The sequence below is a fragment of the Bubalus bubalis genome, chromosome 19 (assembly GCF_019923935.1).
Source record: "Bubalus bubalis isolate 160015118507 breed Murrah chromosome 19, NDDB_SH_1, whole genome shotgun sequence".
NCBI classification, from domain to species: domain Eukaryota; kingdom Metazoa; phylum Chordata; class Mammalia; order Artiodactyla; family Bovidae; genus Bubalus; species Bubalus bubalis.
The window spans coordinates 33,564,826-33,573,822 of NC_059175.1; positions in this window are offsets into that span (position 1 = coordinate 33,564,826).

Below are 8,997 nucleotides of genomic sequence, written 5' to 3' on the forward strand. Positions count from 1 at the left end.
TCCAGAGGTCGATACATGCATTTTAAAATAATGCATCTCCTCACAGGATAAATAACTTGATCCTTTTATATGCTAAAGCGGGCACTCATGCCTTTATTATTTCGTGAATGTACAAAACTAAGAATTTATCTGGTGCTCCAGTTATTCTCAAGTGACACAGTAACAAATGAGTAATAGGAGAAACAAAGCATTCCAGTTTTCAGCTAATTACAGGACATAATTGTATAAGACACCATGTGGATATATTGATATAACATCAATCTGTTGTTTGTATTGTTTCCACATGAATATCAGGGGTTCGGAAAGAAACACATTTGGTAGCTGATACAAAAAGAACTGATGAAGATCCATCAGTTTCTCAGAGCCCGAATCCAGTATAACCACTTCTGTTGTCTGTGCTTCCTGTTAAGTAGTAAGCTCTAGGATTGTGTCAGCATTGAAAAAGGAAACTGCACGTTCTACCCCCAGTCTTTTGTGACCACATTGCATCACAGTCACCCTGTCAGGTGGATGTTAGTAAGAGTTTGAAGGGGAGGTGGGAAGTTCCACTTACAATCACCCTCTGCTAATAAAATTTTTTTTCCAGTTCTCTTTGCATTTGAAGTTCCTAAAATGGAGAACAATTTTAGTTGGTCCTTGTTAACTTTTCATGATGAAGAGTATTTTATATAAAAGTTGAGGCACTCTGTTGAGAGAATTAGGATTAGAGATTTTAGCACATTGCTGATAAACTGGACTTGTTACCAATAGAGCTGTTTTTCTTACTACGCATTTGCACTTACTTTCCAAAGTAGCTTTACGAAAATGAAAATAAATAAGAATCCAGAACATTAGACTGAAAAAATGTTAGGAGGTTTACCTCTACCGTCTCTTGGTACATGATTCTTAAAACTTAAGTTTAAGCCTTCAAAAGTAGAAGTTGAAAATTTGGAAACAAATATTTTATTTTCTTTATTTGAAAAACTGGGACACTGTTGTTCAGTGTCCCTCACACTGTCCTGGGAATGTACATTGCAAAAGAAAACAAAGAATCACCATGATTCTTTGTCATTTGATTCTTTGACAATTCTTGTCATTGTTTGTGTATTTTATGAAAAAAATTTATTCTAAGCATTGATTTATTTCCTCTCTTGCAATTTCTGCCTCAATCCCTACTCTACACTGCAAGTCCCTGTTTCAATTCTGTCATCAAATCCTCCCTGAAGGTTTGCACTAGTCCAAGAATGGCCTCATGATCCTTTTGATTGCTCTCTGCTAGCTAATTACTGGACTATTCTTTTAGGTCAACATCATAAGGCAGGAACTCTTAAAAGCAGAGTCCACTTGGAGGCTACCAACTACATTCCCTTTGACTAGGTTGAATCTTCCTTGGGTCAAAAGAATGGGTAACAAAGGGGCTAGTCCTGGGAGGAAGGTAGCAGGATGAATCAGATCTGGCCTGGACCATATACTGAGGCAAAGCTGGCCAGATCTTAGAGCATTCCTAAACAGCTAATATTCACGTATCAAAGCCCACACAAAACCTGCTCTGTGTCATTCAGGACTGGCCATATAGATACTCAAAAAGGTGAAAAAGGTGTTGATCTGGTGCAGATAACCCAGTGCCCATGGCCACATCTGTCTTCCACGTGCTCACCCAACTGGTTTAGTAAATTACAAGCATGACATTAACCTGATGTTGGGCATGAAAAAAGGTCCATGATTGTGGCTTTGGTCCCTCCCTTTTTAGCAGTGCATTTTAAATGTGCACCTAATTATTTTCATTTTCCAAGCATAAGTTTTGTGCTGATTCTGCTGCTTAGGGCTGTTATACATGTTAATACTGTGATTGACTCCTCAGCATCTTCATGTGGGCCTAAATTACCACTGTGGAGGCTGGTCACCACCAAGTGATTGCTTCAGGCTTGCTTCTTCTCTGACAGTTTCACTCATCAAAGTGACAGCTTTCTACCTTTTTATTCTTCCCCTCTTCTTTCTCCAGACAGATATTTCCAATGCACTCCCATTGTAAACTGGGCTAATGGACAAAGAAAGAAGATTATTTAATTAATATTGATCATTTTGAAAAAGAAACTTTTTATTTTGTATTGGAGTATAGCCAATTAACAAACAATGTTGTGATTGTTTCAGGTGAACAGTGAAGGGACTCAGCCATACATATATTAGTGTCCATTCTCCCCCTCAAACTCCTCTTCCATCCAGGCTGCCATACCACATTGAGCAGAGTTCCATGTACTATTCAGTAGGTCCTTGCTGGTTATCCATTTTAAATATAGCAGTGTGTACATGTCAATCCCAAACTCCCTAACTATCTTGCTCATTTTGGAAGGTACAGGTGGAGAGATAAAGTCTTATAAGTCCAGGTGTCTCTTCTACAGGAAGATGGACATGCTGATTATATTTTAGTTTCTTCTCACTTCCCCCAAATTGCTGTATATTTTAGCACTTCAGAAAATACACAGAGACTCCCTGGTTTAGTCATCAACACCCTCATTTTCTATAGCTTGTTGACTGCTTTCCACGGAACTTTCACAATTGCATTCAAAAGTGAAAGAAGAAAATGAAAAAGTTCGCTTAAAGCTCAACACTCAGAAAACTAAGATCATGGCATCTAGTCCCATCACTTCATGGAAAATAGATGGAGAAACAGTGGAAACAGTGGATGACTTTATTTTTGGGGCTCCAAAATCACTGCAGATGGTGACTTCAGCCATGAAATAAAAAAGACGCTTTCTCCTTGGAAGAAAAGTTATGACCAACAGCATATTAAAAAGCAGAGACATTACTTTGCCAACAAAGGTCCGTCTAGTCAAGGCTATGGTTTTTCCAGCAGTCATGTACGGATCTGAGAGTTGGAGTATAAAGAAAGCTGAGCGCCGTAGAGATGCTTTTGAACTGTGGTATTGGAGAAGACTCTTGAGAGTCTCTTGGACTGCAAGGAGATCCAACATAAAGAAAATCAGTCCTGAATATTCATTGGAAGGACTGATGCTGAAGCTGAAACTCCAGTACTTTGGCCACCTGATGCAAAGAGCTGACTCATTGGAAAAGACCTTGATGCTGGGAAAGATTGAAGGCAGGAGGAGAAGGGGACAGCAGAAGATGAGATGGTTGGATGGTATCACCGACTCAATGGACATGAGTTTGAGTAAACTCCAGGAGTTGGTGATGGACAGGGAGGCCTGGTGTGCTGCAGTCCATGGGGTCACAAAGAGTCAGACACGAATGAGCAACTGAACTGAACTGTGCTCATCTTAGTAACCCCCTTGAAGGTGTTAGGTGGGTGTGATGGAGACCCATGCTTTACCAAATCCTGTTTTCATTTTTTTCCTGAACACATAGCTGGATGGCATTTCCCAGACTTCTTGTGACTAGCTGAGGCTCATGTGGCTGTATTCTGGCCAGTGGAAATAGGAGGAAGTGATGTGTGTCACTTTCAGGCCTGGTCCCTAAAGGACCCTGATCCTCTGTGCTCTCTATCTTCCCTTTTCTGCCAACAGGATACAAGGCCCTGGTGTATGGCAGAACAACTAGGTAGAAGGTAACTGGGTCCCTGTATACCTGCATGGAGTGAGGACCTCATTCTAATCCCAGTGACCTTCACTGGACAATGAAATGAAGAGAAATAATCCCCTGAGATTTGAGGGGCTGCTTGGTTGGGCAGTTACCCTGTGCTGACAAAACAGTATGATTGGAATCATCGGTCTTCAGTAATGAGACTATGGACACAGAAAAGCTATGTGACTTGCTCAAAGGCACAAAAATTAGGCCAGCTGAAATTTATCCAGTGCTTAGCTTGTGTGAGACAGTGTGCTGAATGATTTATGCATATGTCATCTAACCACACAAGAAACCTATGAAGAAGGTACTACATAGTAGTAGGCCATTTACAGGTGAGCTAACTGATATTTGGTTGAGGAATGTGGAGGAGGACATTGTCATTTCTTAAAAGACTACAAAGCATTTGGGGATGGCAATGTGAAGGGTCCCACTGGCTGCTGGTTGAGGCTTTCTGACCATCTTGATTCAGTGTGACCCTGGCTGTTTGCTCTGCCTGTCTTCCAGTTGATACCTTGTCTGTTGATTGTCTTTCCAATAAATTATTTTCCTACTTAAATTGATCGTGCTCAGTTTCTATTGCTTGCAAATAATCACCCCACCTAGCACAGAGAGGTTGAGTAAATTACAGATCACAGTATTGATAAATGGCAGAACAAAGATTTAAATCTAGGTCTGTCTAATCCCCAAACCTCTATCTCTAACCTCTGTATTTCTTAGCCCAGGAACTACAGCCACATGACTGTTAGTCTTCTTTTTTTCTTTCTCAGTATCATTGGCTTTGGGATAAAGAAAGTCTGGATTCAAGGTCATAGTAAATAAGTGAAGTTGCCTAAACCTTACTGAAAAGGAGTTTTTACTACATTGATTCTTTTGAAGTTTAAGTAATATAGTAATCCACATGAAGAAAATTTCTGGCACATATTAAAAATAATTATTTTTACATAGTTATGTTCCCCAAATTTATGCATATAGCATTTATCCTCCCTGATGTTTTAGAGGGCATCATAATATATTAAGTATATATTACTTTGATAGAACTTATTTTTGCCTCTGCCTTGCCCAAAATATCTAAAGACTGGTTGTATATATAATCACAGAAAGAGAATTAAGGTATTTATTAGATAATTTTGGGCTTTCCTGGTGGCTCAGTGGTAAAGAATCCACCTGTTAATCAATGGAGGAGATGTGAGTTCAATCCCTGGGTCAGGAAGCTCCCCTGGAGGAGGAATGGCAACCCACTCCAGTATTCTTGCCTGGGAAATCCCATGGACAGAGGAGCCTGGTGGGGCTATAGTCCATGGGGTCACAAAAGAGTTGGACATGACTTAGCAACTAAGCAATAACAATAACAAATAAGATAGTTTAGTCAATCCCCTTTCCTTCCCTTCGTGAGAATGAAAGAATTACTTTCAAAGTGATGATTCCTATTGCCTACTTATGTTAACTTTATTAGATAATTTCTCAAGAGTACACCTAATATTGACTGTAATCACAGTATAGCTATTGAGCTGATATTAGTAAATTTTACTCAGACACAGAATTTACCTGGTTTTCTTCCAAAATAAGTTTCCTTTTTTTTTTTTAAATTTTGAGATATATTTTCTTTTTTTCTTCTTTTTCTTCCTTCTTTTTTTGGTGTGCTTATTATTATTATTATTTACTTTACAATAAAAAAATAAAATATGTGCACACAGTGCATTTGTTTATTGACTTTAACAAAAAAGAAAAAAGTTGATTTGTGTTTGGAGAGACTTTATTCTTTGGAAGATCAGAAATGTAACATTTTACTGGAACTAATATCCTTTCTAAAAACCATCTTCTGATGGATAAATGCTTTAGAAAATGATGATCTATGTATCTTAAAAAATATTAATATATATGTATATATATACATATATATGAAAAATGTGTATAGATAATTTAGAAACTAAAGGACAGTATAAAGAAGAAAGTAAAAAAACCTGTAATCCCACAACTTAGAAATAATCAATGTTAATATTTTCTTGAATTTTGATTATCTTTTTTCTAAACATATGTAAGTTTTTATTGCTCTATTGAAAACTTGGAACTGTATTGTATATATAAGTTCTGTATTCTCTACTCTATAACCTAAAATTACATCAGAAGAATTTTCCAATTTAATGAAATCATTTCCTTTTAAATGGCTTAATTAATTTCTAGTAATGTTTGTAATTTATTTAATAGTTCCTTTAATGTTCAACTTTTAGGATGTTTCCAATTTTTGCTGTTACAGATAATAAACATGCTTAAACATAAAAAAAAATTTTTTTTGAGATATTTATAAGAAGAACCAAGGCACTTTTATTTGGAAGAAATGAATGCAACTCTCCCTGGAAGCAGGGAGCCAATGTGGGGAACTTGCAGAGGGGAGGAAGACTGGGAGGGGGACATTTTCAATCAAAAATGGATAGAAAAAAAGCAAGCATCTTTGTGAGCAAAGATATGATGGGGAAAGTAGCTGTTCTTGGACAGGGCTCAGCCTGTTCTGCCAAGTACTGTCTATAGCTATGAGGTCCCTTGACCTGCATCAGCTTATCCAGGGCGCCACTGGAACCCTGTCCTGCAAAAACTGCTAGTCTGCTAGCACAATGCATGGCATATCCAGAGTAACATGAGTGTTCAGAACTTACCCTCTTGACCTTTGTCATCCATACAAATTCCACTCTGCATCTAGTCTCACAGTAGTCTCTTCATTTCCGATACTTATATGCAGACACATCCAACCTAAAGAGATATACACACAAGTTGCTGCCCCCAGCCTACCAATAAACGCATCCCTGTGTGCATCCTCAGACACAGATCTCTCAGTTGACCCAGGACGTGGACAAACATGATGCTTTCATTCTTCTGTGAGTGAGGTGCTTTACCTGGTGAACTCATTGCACTTGAACTGCCCAGTCACAAACATTTCTTCCTCCTTTCAGCCTGCCATTCATTCATCCATTGAACAAGTACTTGTGTAAAGGACTAGGATAAACTCTGAGTGCATCCTTTGAACAAAATAAACAGTTCCTGCCCTTATGTAACTTTGTGTAATGGGAAAAAGCTTACTGTCCAGAAAGGGAAACATTCAAATAAGCACATACACTTAGATATTTACAACCTGGCATCAATGCTTCATTTAGATTTGAGAGCAGGAATGGCCATTCTGAAGAGGTGGTATCTTCTAACCAGAGTCTAGTTTGTTTCCCTTCAAGATGGCTCTTTAGTTAACAACAGGTTATCTTCCACTCACAGTACAGGAAGCTTTAAGCATATTCTGGCTCAGAGCTTCTCAAGCACTCTGTTTGATGCTTCAGAAAAGATAGCTGCACATTCTATAGGCCAATGGCTAGATCAGGGAAGGTTTCTGAGAATTCAGAGAATGGATCTTGAGGAAACTGTTGTTGTTCAGTTGCTAAATTGTGTCTGACTCTTTGCGACCCCATGCGCTACAACACACCAGGCTTCACTGTCTTTCACTAAGTCCCAGAGTTTGCTCAAACTCATGTCCGTTGTGTCAATTATGCCATCCAATCAGCTCATCCTCTGTCGCCCCTTTCTCCTCCTGCCCTGAATCTTTCGCATCATCAGCTTCTTTTCCAATGAGTTGGTTCTGTGAATATTCAGGCTTAATTTACTTTAGGACTGAGAAAACTAGGAGCTGAATAAACCCAACTGAGGTGCATTGAAGTAAAGGAAATCATTGAAATTTGAAAAGAGGAACCTATGACCTGAGAAAATCTACCACTTTACTGGGAACTTCTGCAACAGAAGTTCAAAGCTCTTCGTTGTGGAGGGTGAGGTAGAGGAGAAGTGAAGTGGGATTGCTTTCTGAGGATAGTAATACCAACTTCTCCGACTATTAAAATTCAAGTCAAAATTAGTATCAGGCCTGCCCAGCTCCGTGCATTTCATGTTAAAAAGTATTGGTCACAAAGGAAACTAAAGGTATAACCAAGACTTTGCTATAGTTTAAGAAGGTCTAAGAGTATGAAAGTCAAAGTCAATGAATAAGGCTGTTTGTTTTATAGGAAAACTTAAAAAAAGCTGTAGTACTTAATTTAACAAGAAATGAGATTTGATTGTATAAATAGCAGTTTTAAAAATATGACTTTCTGATGCTAAATAGTTTTGTGTTTTCTATAAACTACATTTTCTATAATCTATTAAATAATAGATTATATATTAAAAGAGCTATATAATTTGCCTAAGGTGTTTCTGCAGCAAGATTCAATCATTTAATCTAGCAGAAGAAAAGCAAGTACATCTTTTTAAATTGAAACATAGTTGATGTACAATTTTATGTCAGTATCAGGTGTACAACAATGATTTGACACTTGTGTACATTATAAAATGACGACAGATCTAGTAACCATCTGTCTCCAGAGTTATTACAATATTACTGACCATATTTCTTTTACTGTATATTATATCCCATGGCTTATTTGTTTTCTTTTTTTTAGCATGTCTTAATTTATTTATTTTTAATTGGAACTTTACAGTGTTGTACCAGTTTCTGCCATACATCAACATGAATTAGTGTATGTATGTTCCCTCCCTCCTGAACCTCCTTCCCACCTCCCACCCCATCCCACCCCTCTAGGTTGTCAGAGAGCACTGGGTTGAGCTGTCTGCATTGTAGAGCAAATTCCCACTGGCTATGTGGTAATATATATGCTTCAATGCTACTCTCTTAATTCATCCCAATCTCTCCTTCCCCTTGCTATGACCACAAGTCTGTTCTGTATGTCTGTGTCTCTATTCCTGCTCTGCAAATAGGTTCATCAGTATCAGTACCGTTTTTCTAAATTCCATATATATGCATTAATATATGATATTTGTTTTTCTCTTTGTGACTTACTTCACTCTGTATAACAGGCTCTAGGTTCATCCAACTCACTAGAACTGACTCAAATGCATTCTTTTTTGTGGCTGAGTAATAATCCATTGTATATATGTACCACAAGCTCCTTTATCCATTCATCTGTTGATGGACATCCAGATTGCTTCCATGTCCTAGCTATTTTAAATAGCACTGCAATGAATATTGGGGTACCTGTGTCTTTTTCAATTATGGTTTCCTTAGGGTATATGCCTAGTAGTGGGATTGCTGGGTAATATGGTAGTTTTATTCCTAATATTTTAGGAATCTCCATGTTGTTCTCCATAGTGGCTGTTACTAATTTACATTGCTACCAGCAGTGCAAGAGGGTTCCCATTTCTCCACATCCTCTCCAGCATTTATGGTTTGTAGATTTTTTGATGATGGCCATTCTCAATGCTGTAAGGCGATACCTCGCTGTGGTTTTGATTTGCATTTCTCTAATAATAAGCAATGTTGAGTATTTTTTCATGTGTTTATTAGCCACCTGTATGGAGGTAGAGAAATGTCTGTTTAGGTCTTCTGCCAACTTTTTGATTGGGTTGTTTGTT